We start from the raw sequence: 16,772 nt of genomic DNA, 5'->3' as shown, positions 1-16,772 counted from the left end.
AACACTCTGAACACTCTGTGTCAGTTTTCGTTATTTAAATATTCTATAGGCTATAAATAAAGTAGACATGACAGTCACCACAAAAAGGTTCATATGCTGGTATTGATCCAATACCAGTGGTGGTGTCAATACTATTCGTGTTGATGTGTGCGGCCATAGCTGTACCTGTTAATTGAACACCGTAACAATAAAGTAATGTAATGTAATGAATTACTTTCTCTGTGGTGTAATGTATTACTTTTTTAAAAAACAACCCTAACAAAGTTCTCAACACAGAAATAAGAAATTGACAGAGTTCAAGTTAAACACACTAGTAATTATAGTACTGTTCCAAGATAGTGTCTTCAAAATATGCTGGCATTCCAGCAGCTCTGACAGGCTAGAGAAACAAGCTAGACAGCTTGACTTAATGTCTCTTTTTCTCAGAATGTGAAGTCTTTTCATTTCTGTTTACATTAGTTGTTTATTGTATACTGAAGGTGCAGTTGAAACTGACCATTTAACATCATCCTCACCCACACATGGAACTGAAAGTTTTCTATTATAACCTAAGGCACCAGATCAATACCAAGCATAAAAACAGATAGTTAAACTAACCTTGAACTAAAAGTTCCAACCACTCTCATGCAATAGTATGAAACTTAATCAAGTTTTGGAATCTAAAAGCATCGTGATGCAGTGGCGCTGTCATCTCAAGCCAAAAGCATTGTGGGTTCAAACCTCCTGGTCAGCTTCCTGTGTCTACAAGAAATGGTTAGATACTAAATTGGCTGTAAATGTGGATGCATGTGTGTGGTTGTCTGTCTGTCTCTCTTTGAATGAACTGTCAGCCTGTTAAGGGTGTACCCTGGCCCCACGTTCTGGAAGGGCTTTTCTTTCTTTAGTAAGTGAACTTTCTGTTATGATGATGTAGCTACAGGGGAGAGACTGCTTCACACAGGATGACAAATATTAACCTTTCTAAAGTACTGGGTTGCGTTGACCACAGCTGCACACGAATAGACATCCCTTAGTGTCCACAAATGATGCACTTGCTCTGTCTCCTTTGTGTGAGCCCCCACCTGCGTCCTGAATCACCTTTGACTGACAAATGACAGCAAAGAGTTTCCTGCTGCTTTGCCCAGTCCACACAAACCACTCATCCACACAAATTGCACAGAATATCACAAAGGGACAAGCTGACAAGTGCAGTTAACATCACCTTGCTTTCACCAACAGCTGTGCCCCACTTCACCTCTATAGCCTGAGAGACAGTCTGACTGACAAATGACAGCAAAGGTTTAATGCCTTCTCACACTTGTGTTTGTCTACTTGCCCCACAGCTGTCACCCCACTCACTCTTGTTGTAAAAAAAAATAAAATAAATCTAAAGTGTTAGGTCAATGGGGAGAGAAAAGAAATAATCCTGCAAGGCTCAGTGGTTAGATGAATGCTTGCCACTCACAATTGGACAAATAATTCAAAAAAACTTGTCAGCGACTTTCAAGACATTGGAGCGCCGAAAACTCACATTACTGAAAGGACCCGTGTATTATTTTGAGGTTTAATGAGTGCAAGATCAATGTATAACTTGTCCATATTTTTAGAAATTCATCATTTAACTTGTTTCAATACTTCAACAAGTCTCCATGTTTTTGTTATGCAATTCTGCCTAAACTTTGCATAGGTTATTTTAGTTTAAGAAAGATTAATGTTCATAGCACAGAACATCAATCATAACAATCTTAACTCCCACTATAATGGAATTAAGACTGTTATTGATAGTGCTATCCTCAGGGGTTAGAGTGGAATTTGGCAGGTGGGGAAAGCTTAGGTTCCAGTGTGGCAGTGCAGCGTAGAAAATCTGACTCAAATTGAAATCGAGTCACTTAATAATTTATTTTTAAAGCTCCAGCTTAATCAGCTACCTGTGCTACTAGTGCTCTGAGGTTTATTGCTCTTCATTGATTTAGCTGAATGCTTATTACAACACATAAGCAGATGTTACATGAAGCATTATTGCTTCTTTTCAACACCTCCAAGCCAAAATAGCAAAAACGGGGAATTAGGTATCATCAGTTTAAACTGATGACTCCTCTCAAAGTCCTTCCAGAACCAACTCCTATTAGTCTGCAAGTATATTAAAACACATGTAGGCATTTATTTGGGCAGTTATTTTAAAATAGTAAATGTAAATGAACTCCATGTCAGTGGTGAGCATGACATTAAAACTCCTTCCAGTCAATGATTTATATATATGTCTTTCTGTCATATATAAATATGACAGAAACACTTCCTTTTTGCTTGGAAGTTATAGTTCTAGCACAATTTCACAGTTGCAAAATTCTGCAATAGTCTCCATTTCTTCCCTTAAGCCACTTCAGTCTCTGACTGTAGAAGTCACTTGGATGAGAGATGAAACGTTTCTCCCACTGAAAACGTTACGTCCAGTTGAATAGAATCGACTTTTTTGGGATTTCCTTCCCTAGATGATTGAGCATGCATCAAGACGTCCCTCACTGAACACACATGCATCAACACTACAATGAGCGGGTGGAGGGAGGTTTGGAGTCTTCTCTCACCCCCGTTCTCTGCGACCTGCTGGAGCAGGGGGGGCTAGGAGGAGGAGTTGGCCGTCCGACTGCGGTCTGGAGTGTGGGGCCTCCCTGCTGCTGCGGAGTCGGGGCGGTCTGCCTCCCCCCACCGCAGGGAAAAGGGTAACACCACCTGGGTCTGGGTGCAGTTCCCCCCCTCCAGGGGCAAGGGTACCTAGACCCGGGGCTTAGAGTACGCTTGGGGAGTGTGATTGTGTGTACAGCGTCTCTTTATGTCTGTCTCCACGTTGGTTGAGTGTGGAGTAAGTGTATATGAGAGCATGAGGGTGGGAATGGATGTTTGTATATGTGTGTGCCTGTATTTCTGTGTCTATATGTCAGGTTGGGTGTCAGGCGCCACCTCTCTGGGGACATCTTAGGCCCTCCAAGGTATGGAGGCCTATCTCCCCCTACCACCACTTCCCCTGCCAGTGGCGGACTCCCTCAGACATCGGTGCGTTGGTGGTTCTTTGTGTCCGGGGATGGGCGTCCAGGTACACGCCGGCTCACTCCTTGGCGGCCGCTTATCGGGGCCTGGAACCTGGGGCTTGCTCGGGCCACTTCGGAGGTGGGGTGCCCCCGGCCTCTCGGCCTGGGGCTCGGTCACTCAGGCACGGCTGACTGCCGGCGGAGCTCACGGGCGCGTCACTGCAACTCCCCCTGGCTTCTGCTCCGCGGCTGCTGAGTGAGCCCTCATCTGGGACTCTCCTCAGCTCTTTCTGGGACAGTGGCGCGGCTGCCCCTCTGTTGGTCTTCCTTGGTCTCTTGTGTTCTGGGGGCCTCTGGATGTCTGGAGTTTTGATCTCCTCCATACCTGCTTCATGCCCTGGAGGACGGGGCTGTGGCCCCCCCACACCCTCTAGCAGATCATTACATGAAGGAACCTTTTAAAAAACAAAAAACAAGCGCGTCCATGCTCACAGGTGTACACACGGGTGATCACACCCACAAACTACACCCTTTTTGGCTCCTACCTCAAAGCACATTGTGTTCTGTTGATCTTATGTGCTGCACAATAATGTGTAATATTTAGTATTTACTGTCATATTCCCATATATCATTGTGATGTTGTTTATTCTATTACTCTTGTTCTCTTCTGCTTGTTTTCTTTTTTTCTTTCTCAGCAGGTGACCCAGGTGATCGATATATGCATTTTTTTTCTTTTTTTTCTTCTTTTTTTTCTTTTTCTGCCCATTCTGTTGGTTTTTGGTTTTTGCCCTTCTCCCCCGTCCCTCTTCTCAGCTGTTTCTCTTTCCCTCTTTCTTTCTCCCCTTCTTTCCCCCAGTCAAGTCTGTCCCATATTCAGTAAGTGAAAATAAAATAAACAATAAAAGGTGAATCAAATGGACCATTATGGCAAAGCTGGGATGGTCAATTTGGTAAAGTAAATCCGTTGGGCATCTTTCTTTGCCTTTAGACAACAATTCTGATGGCAAAAGAGCCAAACGGGACAGGCAAAAAAAAAAAAAAAAAGACGTCCCTCACTGAAAACTGTACTGCTAATTACCTAGTTTAGCTTGCATTTACTCTCTGGTATAAATTTGAATAACATGAAGTTATTATCATTTAATTTGTTGCCAGGTGTGTTTCTCTCTGGATCTGTATAATGTCAACACATCCGACCCAGTGCCTGCTTAAAACAAAAACAAAAAAACCCAATCAAAAAAAAACAAAAAAACAACAACAACAACATAAATTAGGACCAAACTGTACATGTAAGCTTTAAATTTACAGTTGGGCTTGCTCAGAAATCCCTACCTTTAAAAACAATCTCTCCTCTCCTCTCCACTCCTCTCTCTCTTTTTTCCATCTTTTTCCATCATTTTTTCCCCTTTGGAAATAAAGTAACTGTATCTATTGCAGGCACTCAGTGCCGAACTGCACTAACATGTGCTGAGCTGTTTAAAATGATGCAATTTAAATTACCTGTAACTTAAAAAAAAGAAGTCACTCTGTTTCCTCCATTAAGTATAACTCGCTGAAAGCTGAAGTTCTGACAGTGAGTGGGAAGAGAAGGAAAAAAAGGACGTGTGCAAAAAGGACTATTAACTGTCTCTACCACATCAGCTCGAAGGACCACCGAGATGCAGTCCATGAAAAAGTATCTGGCTTGACAGTAGCCTTATCTGTAGCATTGCTCTCAACTACACATTAATTGAAGGTTCTACAATGCTGTTCCAGATTATTCCTTCTATTTTAACCTCTTCCTATTCCTCTATTCATCTTTCATTTTTCTTTACTTGTTAATCCTTTACTCACTATAGTTGTACATAGCAGGTTTAGAACCTTAGACAAAAGAGAAATAATAATGTGCACTGTTCTTGTCAATAGCTCCTTCCTCTTAATTTAATAGTCAATAAATGCCAATGCAGTTGGGTAATTAAAATGTCATTATTATATTTGGACAACACCCAAGGCATTCTCAAGCATTTATAGTTACACATATGAAGCTAGAAATAACACAAAATGTGGTTTTATTTTTAAAATATGCTTTAAAAATCACCTCCCACACGCATACAGACATTTAGAAAACAAGGTTTAGCTAAAGTTTATCTAAGGTAACAGCAGAATCCAAACAATTGAAAAAAGTATCTTGAATAGAAAGTAGTGGTGCAACGGATCAAAAATCTCACGGTTTGGATCGGATCACGGTTTTAAGTCACGGATCGGATCAATTTTCGGATCAGCAAAAATAGAAAAAAAAGACAAAAATTCGACTCGCCATTTACTTATTTAAGTATTTTTTGCCTATTAAAAAACATTCAACTGAAGACTCATTCCACGCACTTATATAAAAACAAATTAAGGTGCAATGTGGACATTATGGACCATGCTGGGCAGCCTCTGCATCCTCTGCACATGGCCATAAACAACCAGAAGAGTCTGTTCAGTGTGTATAGGAATTTCTTTGACTTATGTATTAATCACATTATTTTATTGTATGATGCCTTGGTGCCACTGGATTTTAACAAGTCTCACACTCATACATTAAGACAAATGGTGGGGGTCTAGTAAGGAAGTTGGGGGAAGCAGACAGCTCCACAGGAAGAGTCTTTTGTCTCTTTGAGGACTCTGGGAGGTAGCAAGGAAGTGTGAACCTTAAGATGTGAAACAGCTGTGTACTGCCTTTTGTTCCTGAAGAAGGTATTTAACTGAGAGCCATGCTAAGCTCAGGGAGACTCTGCTGACCGTCTGCCCCGCGGTCATGTAGGCTCTCCATAAGCTTGGTTTTCTGTTCTTTGTGTGTTTTGATTAAAGAATGTTAGCTACCGCTCACCGCTCGTCTGCAGGCTTTATTTAAATGGAAAACTTCCACAACAAGTGACAGGTTGCTTCTCCCAAAGTCAAGGACCAGCAGACTTAAAAAGTCCTTTGTCCCACACACCATTAAACTGTTTAACTCCTCGCTGGATTGGAGAGGGCGGGGAAACAGGGACAAAGGAGGGGGGAACAAGTAGCTGTAGTGCCTTTTCACTGTGCAATAGTTTTTGTTAATATCCAACGGTGTAATAGACTCACAATACTTGAAATGTGCCGTTCCCTTGTATTCTTATTCCTATTTATTCTATTTATCCCTTTTGTATTCGCTGTATTTATATATGTGTATATATGGTATATTTCTGCTCACATTCTGCAACTTCTGTCGGTGCTGTGCTACTGGAAACTGAATTTCCTGGAGGAACCCACCCGAGGGATAAATAAAGTTTCATCTAACCTAATGTAATCTATAGGGCAGTACAGGGCTTTGTATCTACCACTCCACTGTGATATAACGAGCGGTCACGGTCACGTGGCTTTCCGTTGCCCTGGAGGTCCACCAATTTGTAGTTAGGGCAACAGAAGATGCCTGGGACAGTTCAGCCATAACTTTAAACTTCTCCTGCTCATACATGCTTGGAACGATCTTGCCACTAAAGTGGATGCGAACAGGATATCATAGCCTGGCTCAAGCACGTTCATCATAGTTTAAACCCCTTGTTTTGCACAACGGAATACGGCCTCCCGTCTGCAGCTAAACACCCCAGTAGCTTTTGTAATAGCTTTAGCCTGATCGGACTGGGCAGCAAAGGGCTGCTTAAATACCGCAAACTCCTCTGCTCCTCCACTTGGACCGCTAGCGCTGGCCATAACTATTGCTTGACAGACCCACCACGCGCACCATACATATACTTTTTTTTTTTCTTCTTTTTCGAATCTTCGGATCACGTGCGTACCGAACCGTGGAGTGGGATCGGTTTGGATTTCGGATCAACCGTGATCTGCTGCACCACTAATAGGAAGTGTTATTTAACTTAATCGTATTGACAGTGAACAAATCTACTGCAGAAGTGGCCTGGCTCTGTTGCTGTTTTCACCAGTCCAAGAACTACTTCAGAGAACTCACATGCTTCTTTAACAATTTGAACTGGGTTTGTGTAAAGAACAAGCCCAATGTATTAGGCAGGGTACAAACTAACATAAAGCAAGATGAACAAATAAACCAACAACCAGAAAATGAAGACACATATGTACACGAAGGGAGCTAATATTGACCTGAATGCAGAAGGAAAAGCAATTATCAAAATTAAATTGGAAGTAACAATAGATAAGGGAACGCTACAGACAGAAAGATGCCAAGGAGGAAACACAAGAGAGATGGGGAGGAAAGAAAGACAAATGAACTAAAACCAGAAAACAAAACTCAACAGATACTTTATAAAAACACAGCAGTCTGCATTAACAATAATGAAAAAAGGTTTTAACTAGCTTCTCAGTTGTTAAACATGTATAATACATTCATTTATATTGTACAAGGTGCTAAAATTTCAGTCACCTGGAGGGTGTTTCCACAATCACTGGTAGCCCAGTATTGTTTTTATTTCAAAAGAGAAGCAAAACCAGTCGTGGGAAGACATACTGTCTGAATCTACAGCGACTTGGTTTCAAGGGTAAAGCCTACATCTTGAAAGCAACACACAAATCCCAACAGCGGTTCAGCCCCCACATTCATGTACTGCATTAGCTAAATAGTCTGAACAGGGACTATTTAAAGGTACCAAGTGAGAAGCACAGAAATGCTAATATTGACTTGCAGATATTCAGAACAACTGCCGTCATTTATTTGCCTTCATAACACAGAGATCATATTTAATCAATACTGCATCCATGTTGGAGAAGACTGTGAGTCTTCTGCATCTCAGTGGTGTTGTGGGGTTATAATAAAATAATCTGGTCCAGGTAAAACAGAATCAGATTTACTGCAATTTTGATGCTAGCAGCAATCTCACGTTTCAGCATTTATACAACATCTGCAGGAATCTGTAGGAGTTGTTGGCACTAGGTTGTTGGCAGTGCTTACAAGTCATCTTCAAGAGATTAAGTATTTTCAACCTGAACAAACTCAGCAAAAGTCTCTCTTTCTTCCTTTTTTTCCTTTCTTTTTTTTTTCTTTTTTAACGAAAAAACTGGATGTTAATCTTCTTCTTATATTACTGCATTTCTAAACTTTGGTTAAGGGTGCAAACATCAGTGAGAGGGCAATACAGGGCTGATGCCTGCTATTGAATCTGCTGGCATGACTTCAATCCTTCTCCCTGAATACCTGAAGAGAGTAATACTATTTTCAGCAGAGTTTGCTCAAGAAAACATGCCTGAGGGCCAAAGTACTTTAGGGAATGCTAGTCAAAATCCCAAAATGAAAAACATAACCACAGCCCAGTAGAACTTGTGGTATGTCAACAGCCTTGTCCAGCATAAGTGTGCTAGCAGATGAAACGTTTTTATAGTTAGAGTACACAAAATAATGGGCAATGTTAGCTGTAATTCTCATTAAGCCTAAATCAAGTCACTGGAAGCTGTTAATACATTTCTGTAATAACCATGCCATTCAATACAATTCCACAGCTGATTTAGCAGCAATTCACTACATTCTGAGTTTAAATTACACTTGATGCACATGTGATCTGATGTTGCATGGCATGGTTTATATCAGAAAAAAACTGAAACCTCATACATTGCCTGGAGTTGCAAAGACATACTCTACTGAAAGCCAACACTGTGTCATATTCAATCACATCTTTCACTCACTCACTTCAATGAAGGCAGAATTTGGAAGTAAAACCACTTTTATGTGTCTATGTGACTCGAGTAATGCTTTTTAGCGTTCAAAACATGACAAACATGACTAGAACACAACCACCACTGAAAGGATGAAAATGCAGAAAAAAAATCATGCTGTGAAAAAGAACCTAAACCAAACTTTCCAAAAAATATTTTTCTCATTTTATTTTTTATTTTTTGTATTTGAGTAACAACGACATTACATCTGTATCGCCTTCTGTAAATTATTATTAGCAACTCATATGACATGATGTCTTGCTGCAGAGTCAGTGCGTCTGTCTATATTGCTTCACACCCTTCACTCGCAGACTGAAAATAAACTAGGTGACCGGCATCCATCCTACCCTGGATACCACATATGTGACTGGTTTAATGGTTTGTGGGTGACAGATCATCATTGCTGGATCCTGTGGCCACTAGCTCCCCAGTCTGCCAATCATTTGCCTCCAAAGAGCACCCACACAGAGAGCATGTCTTCTTCCACTGTTGGGATTGTTTCTGAGTGACAAGCATAACAAAAATACATCTACTTTCATCCACAGAGTCTATATTGATCCATTGTTGGCAAACAGGCAGAAAATAAAGGGACAAAGTTCAGTATTTTACTGTCTGTGATGCGTCTGATTTTTGAGTGACACAGTGAGTAACAAGTGACAAAATATGTCTGGTTTCATCCATCACCCATCCATTTCTGTCCTTCTTTTCTGCCCAATCTTTGTTTCTGCCATTTTTTTTTCAACCCTGTCCGAGACATTTCTTCGTCCTCCACTGGTGGCATAACAAAATAAAGAGAAGAAGATAAGAAAACAGAATAATGTATAACGATGCATAAATTATTTGTGAGCAGACATTTAGTAGTAATGGCATGCTATGTAACTGCATAGCCAGTGTACTTTCAACATGTTACACATCTGTACTACAACATAACAAAAATAGTGCGTGACAGTGGCTATCTTGAATGACAAGTGACTGTTGATATGGCTGAAATCCCATGCCTACTACGTGGTCACTTGTCTGCCTGGAACTGATATGACCTGAATATCAAACAGAGTGGAAAATATTACTGGCTTCACTGCTGACAGACAAGTTATAGTAGATGCTTGTGTGCTGCTGTCCATGTTAATATCCGGATGCATTATTTGTCTCTGCACATGTCCTTCGTCTTGTGTTATGGGTAGATGAAAGCCCACCTAAACTGACAACAGTCTGTGTGTCCGGTTCACGTCTATGGTTACAATAATGGTATGGTACAATAATGTTATTTTAAATAAGAGCAGGTGGCAGTAAAAACAAATTAACATAAATCAGTTTATGCAGGTTAAAGCTTAGTACAAAATTGTAAAAGTTATTAGATTTTGTCTGTGTAAGTTTTTAGTCATTCAGGTCATGGTAGTCTAAGGATCCTGAAAAGAAAGCCACTGAACTTCTTTAAGTTTTTTGAAGATGTTTTACCTCTCATCTAAGAGGCCTCTTCAGGTCTAAAACCAAAATGTGGAGAGTCCCAGGTATTAATTGATGGTGCACATGATTAATAGTGGATCAATGACTCCTAAGGGACAACCCCCACTAGGCTTTAAATACCTGAGACTCTCCACCTTGTGGTTTTAGAACTAAATAAGCCTCTCGGATGAGAAGTGGAATATCTTCAAAAACCTTTGAAAAGTCCAGTCGCTAGCTCAGCTGCTACATTTCTAATACACACCTGAAATGTAACTCCTTTGTATCTGTAATAGTTTATGTGGGGATATAAAAACATCCTTTCTTGAGCACTGAGTGAAATTAGGTGCTGAGTTTATAGGATTTAAGTCTATTTATCATTAAACATGTATATAGCAGCCAACAGTGAAACTGTGTGCTTTTGCACATCTCAAGTGTTTAGTGTATGTCTAAGTATGCCTCTAGATGATACAACAGTGCAGCAGATTGCAGCAGTGTGATATATAAATATACTGATAGAGAAATGTGTGCATTTGTGTAAGGGCAGAACGCATAGCACTCCCATTTGTCTATCCATTTTTCTTAAGCGTTTATACTACTTAGGGTCAAGAGGGGCCAATTTACAGTCCTGACATGTCTGTGAGAGTAAGCCAGAAAACCTAAACTAGATGGAACAGGCACAGGAAGAACATGCAAACTGCAAGTAGAAAGGCCCCAGATCAAGCGGTTCAAACCTTGACCTTTCTTGCAGTGAGGTGATAATGCTAACCACTGCATCACCTTGCTGCTTCAGCAATGATATGTATTACATTCAGTATGTGAATTTAAGTGTCAGTGAGCAGATGGATGTGTGCAAATTTCCTACATGACTTGTAAAATCTTCTTTGTAAGTGAGACTAAGTGAGTGTGCTTGTTTGTGGTTGTGTGTAGCCTTTAGCCCATAGCCAAAAACTCTTTGTTTGTATGCTGTCAGTCACTGCAGACTGCCACTGGGTAAACAATGCGCAAGAGAGATAAATTGGGAGAGATGCAGAAACATGTGGCAGGAAGGAAGTAAAGATGAAAGGAAACAGGGAGATACACACATGGGAAAAAAGAGGAAGAAAAACTGAGACACAAAGGAAGTTGGAGACAGAGAGAACTGGAGGCAGAGAAAGACAGAGCGAAAGAAAGGGCATCAGTGGCAGAGAGTGCACTAGCAAAAGTGTCGAGAGAGAGACAGAAAAAGTGAGGAGGGTTTCTCAAGGGTGTGCACTCTGTACATTATAAATGATGACTCATGTGCACTGAAGCCATACACACAGAGATGTATATAAATGTAGCATCACCTTGGTGATATAACATTCTTTCCCCAAGGTCTACTTGTCACTTTACAAGTAGTGTAAAGGTGCCACATACCCTGTAGAAGAAAGCACTGATAGAAAATCTAAAACTTAAATAATATAAACCAGATTAAATAAATCATTACAGATCGTATGAATATAAAGTCGTTTAAATCTATGATGATTTCAGAGAACTGATCTGATGTTCCTAATTGTTTTTTTGTCCTTCATAAAAAGTCAGAATTCACACAGAATTTATACCTGGATTAAAATAAAGTGAACCAGAAAAGGTGCAATATTAAAGAGTAGGAACGGCAATTTTAGGAAAAGCGTTCAGTGCAGTGTAGCCTTAGTATTTTTGTGAGAATAAATCCAATGAAACTGATAGTAGGACTCCCTAAGTGCTCCCTATGTCTTACTGATTTGTCTATTAAGTTAGTAGACCTTTTCATGAATCACTACCAGTTCCATAGGTGCAGTTGGAAAAAAGGTTGTGACATAAATTCATTTCCACCGGGGAAAGTAAACTGTAATCTTATCATAAGACTCTAAAAAAAATTAGAGAGGCAATTCTTGAAATAGCTTAAGCCCAGCTTCAGCTGGATTCACTGGTCTTTCTGATTCGATTTTATGCTTTTTACATTCAGCTTTTAATTTTATACCAGTGCAATAAAAAGGAATATATGTGTAAAGACCAATCCCTTGTTGACAACAAATATCAGATGACAATTAAACAAATTCAGCAGAATGAGTAAATCTCCTGTAACACTGTCTTAGTGGATATTGAGAAGACATCCAGCCATTGGATGGTGGTGGTGGTGGGGTCTCTCTTAGTGTGATTGTGCCTTACAGGCAGTGGGTGGTTCAATCCAGCCTGCAGTCAGTTCATGACAATGAAGCAACAAAACAACCAGAAAGACCTTTGTAGCAATAATGAGGATGGTTTTCGCAGAAGTGACAAGAGAGGACGTGTCTTCTTTTTCATCCTTTGTCATTGTATTTCTCTCATTTACAGACTTGCACAAGTTCACATAAACATGCTGACTGACTGATGGCTCTTATCAACATACCTTAGCCAGAAGTTCGAGCTACGCCTAACCTTTACATGTTCAATTAACCTACAGTAATTTGTACTGTCTATGTCTGTGTGTACATACAAAACAAAACAAAAATGTTCCCTTTGATTTAATGGGGGAAATACACAACTATAAACCTGTCACATCCCATCTGTCAGTAGTTTGTTTATCATCTCTGAAAACACAGTGGTTCCAAATTCTTTAACTCCATCAATCTGTCTGCAGTTTGTCATATAATATCTAACATTAAAACCTTCAGCTGTTCCCTCAATATAATTAAAACTAAATTCCTATTTTGGCATTACTGAAATTGTGCAAATCATCGAAACTTCATGGTAACTGGCTGTGTTCCAGAATCATTCAAAAATGCAGTTGTCCAAACACTTGGACGACAGATCCTTCACTGTTGAATACAGATCAATCTCTAAATCCCATTTTCCTTCTAAACTCCTGAAGAAGAAAGAGGTCCTGTTCTCAGCTGCTTTTCATCATGGTTAAAGCTGGTTTCAAAGCTCTTCACAGTGCAGAGTGTGCATTACAGGGAGTAAGTAATGACCTCCTACTAGCTGTTGACTTAGCTCTGTCTTCTTATTCTTAAATACATGTGCAGACCACTTTACTGTAGATTCAATCTTACGTTAAATCAGGGTAGGGGTTTCCAGTTCTGCCGCAGCTTGGTGTTCCACATTTGTCAAACAGGTAATTTGGTAATTTGTCCTTATCTTCAACAGCAATTTTCTTGGCTCCTTTACACCTTAATGCAGTTAAAACAGTCGTCCTGTTTTGTATATATATGCTTTCATTATTTGATATAATTTAATCAGAATCAGAATCAGAAAGGGTTTTATTGCCAAATGTTGAGCGGGTTTACAACATTAGGAAATTGCTGCGGTGCTTCAGTGCAAACATACTGTTATAAATACTGTTATAAATTAAGCTTAAATAGACATGAAAATAAAAATGCGAATAAGAATTAAAAGTGCTAAGTAGAAAGATATATCCATGAGTGCAGGTGGTGATCAGTGCCGAACATGGAATGATGCAGTGAACACAGCGTAGGGGCATGTGTTAGTGGTGGGAACAGTCATACGGTTATTGTTCATGTGTTCAACAGCAGAGGGGAAGAAACTGTTCTTATGGCGAGAGGTTCTGGTGCGAATGGACCGGAGCCTCCTGCCTGAGGGGAGCAGGTCAAACAGACTGTATCCAGGGTGAGAAGGGTCAGCTGAGATCCGAGCTGCACGCCCCAGTGTCCTGGAGGTGTACAGGTCCTGCAGAGATGGGAGTCTGCAGCCAATCACCTTCTCAGCAGAGCGCACAACACGCTGCAGTCTCTGTTTGTCCCTGATAGTGGCTCCAGCGTACCACACGGTGATGGAGGTGGTGAGGATGGACTCGATGATTGCAGTGTAGAATTGCATCATCGTCCGTGTTGGCAGGTTGAATTTCTTCAGCTGCCTCAGGAAGTACATCCTCTGCTGGGCTTTCTTAATGACGGAGGTGATGGTGGGCTCCCACTTCAGGTCCTGGGTGATGGTGGTACCCAGGAAGCGGAATGAGTCCACAGAGGTGATGGGGGTGTCAGTCAGGATGATGGGGGGGAGTGGAGCTGTGTGCTTCCTGAAGTCCACAATAATCTCCACTGTCTTCTGGGCATTCAGCACCTGGTTGTTGTGGCTGCACCAGGACACCAGACGTTCAACCTCCCTCCTGTAGGCAGACTCATCCCCGTCCAAGATGAGTCCAATAACGGTGGTGTCATCTGCAAACTTGATTAGCTTGACAGACTGGTGGGTGGAGGTGCAGCAGTTAGTATACAGGGAGAAGAGCAGGGGAGAAAGAACACAGCCCTGAGGGGAGCCGGTGCTGATGGTCCGGGAGTCCGAGACATTCTTTCCCAGCCTCACATGCTGTTTCCTGTCCGTCAGGAAGTCAGTGATCCACCGGCAGATGGGATCAGGCACATTCATCTGGGAAAGCTTGCCTCGGAGATGGTCTGGAAGGATGGTATTGAAGGCAGAGCTGAAGTCCACAAACAGGATCCTGGCGTAGGTTCCTGGGGAGTCCAGATGCTGCAGGATGAAGTGTAGGGCCATGTTGATGGCGTCATCTACAGACCTGTTGGCTCTGTATGCAAACTGCAGGGGGTCCAGGAGGGGGGCCGTGAGGGTCTTGAGATAGGAGAGAACCAGGCGCTCAAAAGACTTCATGACCACAGATGTCAGAGCCACGGGTCTGTAGTCATTTAGTCCAGTGATCCTAGGTTTCTTGGGGACAGGGATTATGGTAGAGGACTTGAAGCAGGCAGGCACATGACATGCCTGCAGTGAGGAGTTGAAAATGCCAGAAAACACTGGGGCCAGCTTGTTTGCACAGTGTCTGAGGGTGGCAGGAGACACACCGTCTGGGCCGGGAGCTTTCCGAGCATTCAGACTCTTAAACTGCTTCCTCACACCTTCTTCATGAATATGAAGAGTTGTGGTGGGAGGAGGTGGTGTGAAATCCTCTTTTGTGTGGGGTGAGGAGGGGGGTGTTGTAGGTGAAGTGTTTGAAGGTGGTGATGGCTCTATGGAGGGGGGAGAGGTGGGGGAATGAGTGTCCAAAGTGTCTCTATTGTTGGGGCCGTTGGAGGTGTGAAGGCTGCCTGATGGCTCGTCAAAACGGCAGTAAAAGTCATTGAGGGTGTTGGCCAAGAGCAAGTCATCAGTGGAGTGGGGGGTTTTAGGCTTGTAGTTGGTGATATTCCTAAAACCTTTCCACACAGAGGCCGAGTCATTCTCTGAGATCTGCTGCTGCATCTTCTCAGAGTGCTGATGTTTAACAATGTCCATAATTTAAAAGCACATTGTTTCTTTTAACTGCTCTGTGGAAAACTTCTCTGATGCACATAAAATTCAGTAGGAGATCAAATACTTATTCTCCCACTCTATGTGGTATCTTGATTTTTTTTCTAGCATGTTTGAAAATTCTGTCTGACAATTGAAAAAAAATATTTATTTTAATATTCGTACAACTTTCTGATTAGTGTGATTGCTGCAAACACTGTACAAGAAATTGTAACAGAAATACTGAATTAATGTGCAGTAAATGCTTAAAATGGGTGCTGAGTAAAAATATTCAGCCTTGCAGGGTTAGCTGAATGTTTTGCCAGACTGAGCAGGATTGCATTTTTTTTTCTTTTTTAGCTCTGGTGCTGTGACTTCCCTAAAAGGCACATAATACAGATTGATGACACCAAAGTTTATAGAGCAGGTCACGACTTCTGCAGCGTAACATCCCTCTTTTCCTGTCACTCTTCGCTGGCTACTGAAGAATGGCTGAGAAAATAAAACGATACCAAGAAAATTCATATTCAAATGCCCTACAAAGAACTATGTGGCCAACAGAGTTATCTATTTGCTACTCCTATGCAGGCACGTGCAGAGGGGGGGCTATAGGGGCTTGAGCACCCGCCCCTTTCCTGATGGGTGCCCAAAGTGCCCTTTTGTTGAGGCAACTTTTAAAAAAAAAAAAATTATTATTTTTTTTTTTTATGTGTGTGTGCGTGCGTGCGTGCGGAGTCCTGTCTGTGCCCCTCAACAATAATATTTGACTATTAATCACAGTTTTGCGAAATAAAAGGATCTGGCTTGCATCAGTCACATGATCACATTTAACCAATGATCGCCCTTGACGGCAGAACGCGCTGGTTACGAGCCGGGAACGAGCTCACAAAGAGCACGCGCATTTTTAGCGGTCCGGAGCTGTAGGAGAAACACAAGTTAACTCAGAGACACAGACTGATGCGACAAAACCAGTAAGTAGGTGTACAGCGTAAACTGTAGTGTATAGCACCCAGGAGTATTATCTTATTATGTACACGTTGGTAAGCTGTCTTGTTGCAACTCACGAACTGAAACAAACGAGCGTGCTGTGTGTGCAACAGCGTGACAAACATTACCTGTCCTTTTATTAACTGCACAAGTAGTGCTGGTCATAGCTGCTGGCTACCTGTGTAAGGCTGTCATGGGTCTGTAGCTCTGTCACCGTTTTAGGGAACATATTTAGTTTTAAAGTATTTAGAAACATATTTAGTTTTAAAGCAAGTTACAGGGCTTTCCCTGCCTTTCTGGAGGGATTATATTTCACTAAAAAACGATCTAATATGCATGTCCACATAATAATTATTATAATTATAATATATTAAAAAACACACACTGTATTTTAAAGAACATACATTAAGAAGCAGATTATATTAGATTTATATTTTAAATAAGACAAAATTT

At 41.3% G+C, this 16,772-nt stretch overlaps 1 protein-coding gene across 1 annotated transcript in view; it reads right to left on the bottom strand.

Annotated features, from left to right (window-relative positions):
* The window catches only part of LOC120716853 (zeta-sarcoglycan), a 368,890-nt gene that overhangs the window by 124,936 nt on the left and 227,182 nt on the right, over positions 1–16,772 (bottom strand). The gene's annotated exons all lie outside the window — the stretch shown is intronic.

The sequence above is a fragment of the Simochromis diagramma genome, unplaced genomic scaffold (assembly GCF_900408965.1).
Source record: "Simochromis diagramma unplaced genomic scaffold, fSimDia1.1 OVJJ01000487.1, whole genome shotgun sequence".
Classification (NCBI taxonomy): domain Eukaryota; kingdom Metazoa; phylum Chordata; class Actinopteri; order Cichliformes; family Cichlidae; genus Simochromis; species Simochromis diagramma.
This window is presented reverse-complemented; position numbering and strand designations above follow the sequence as displayed.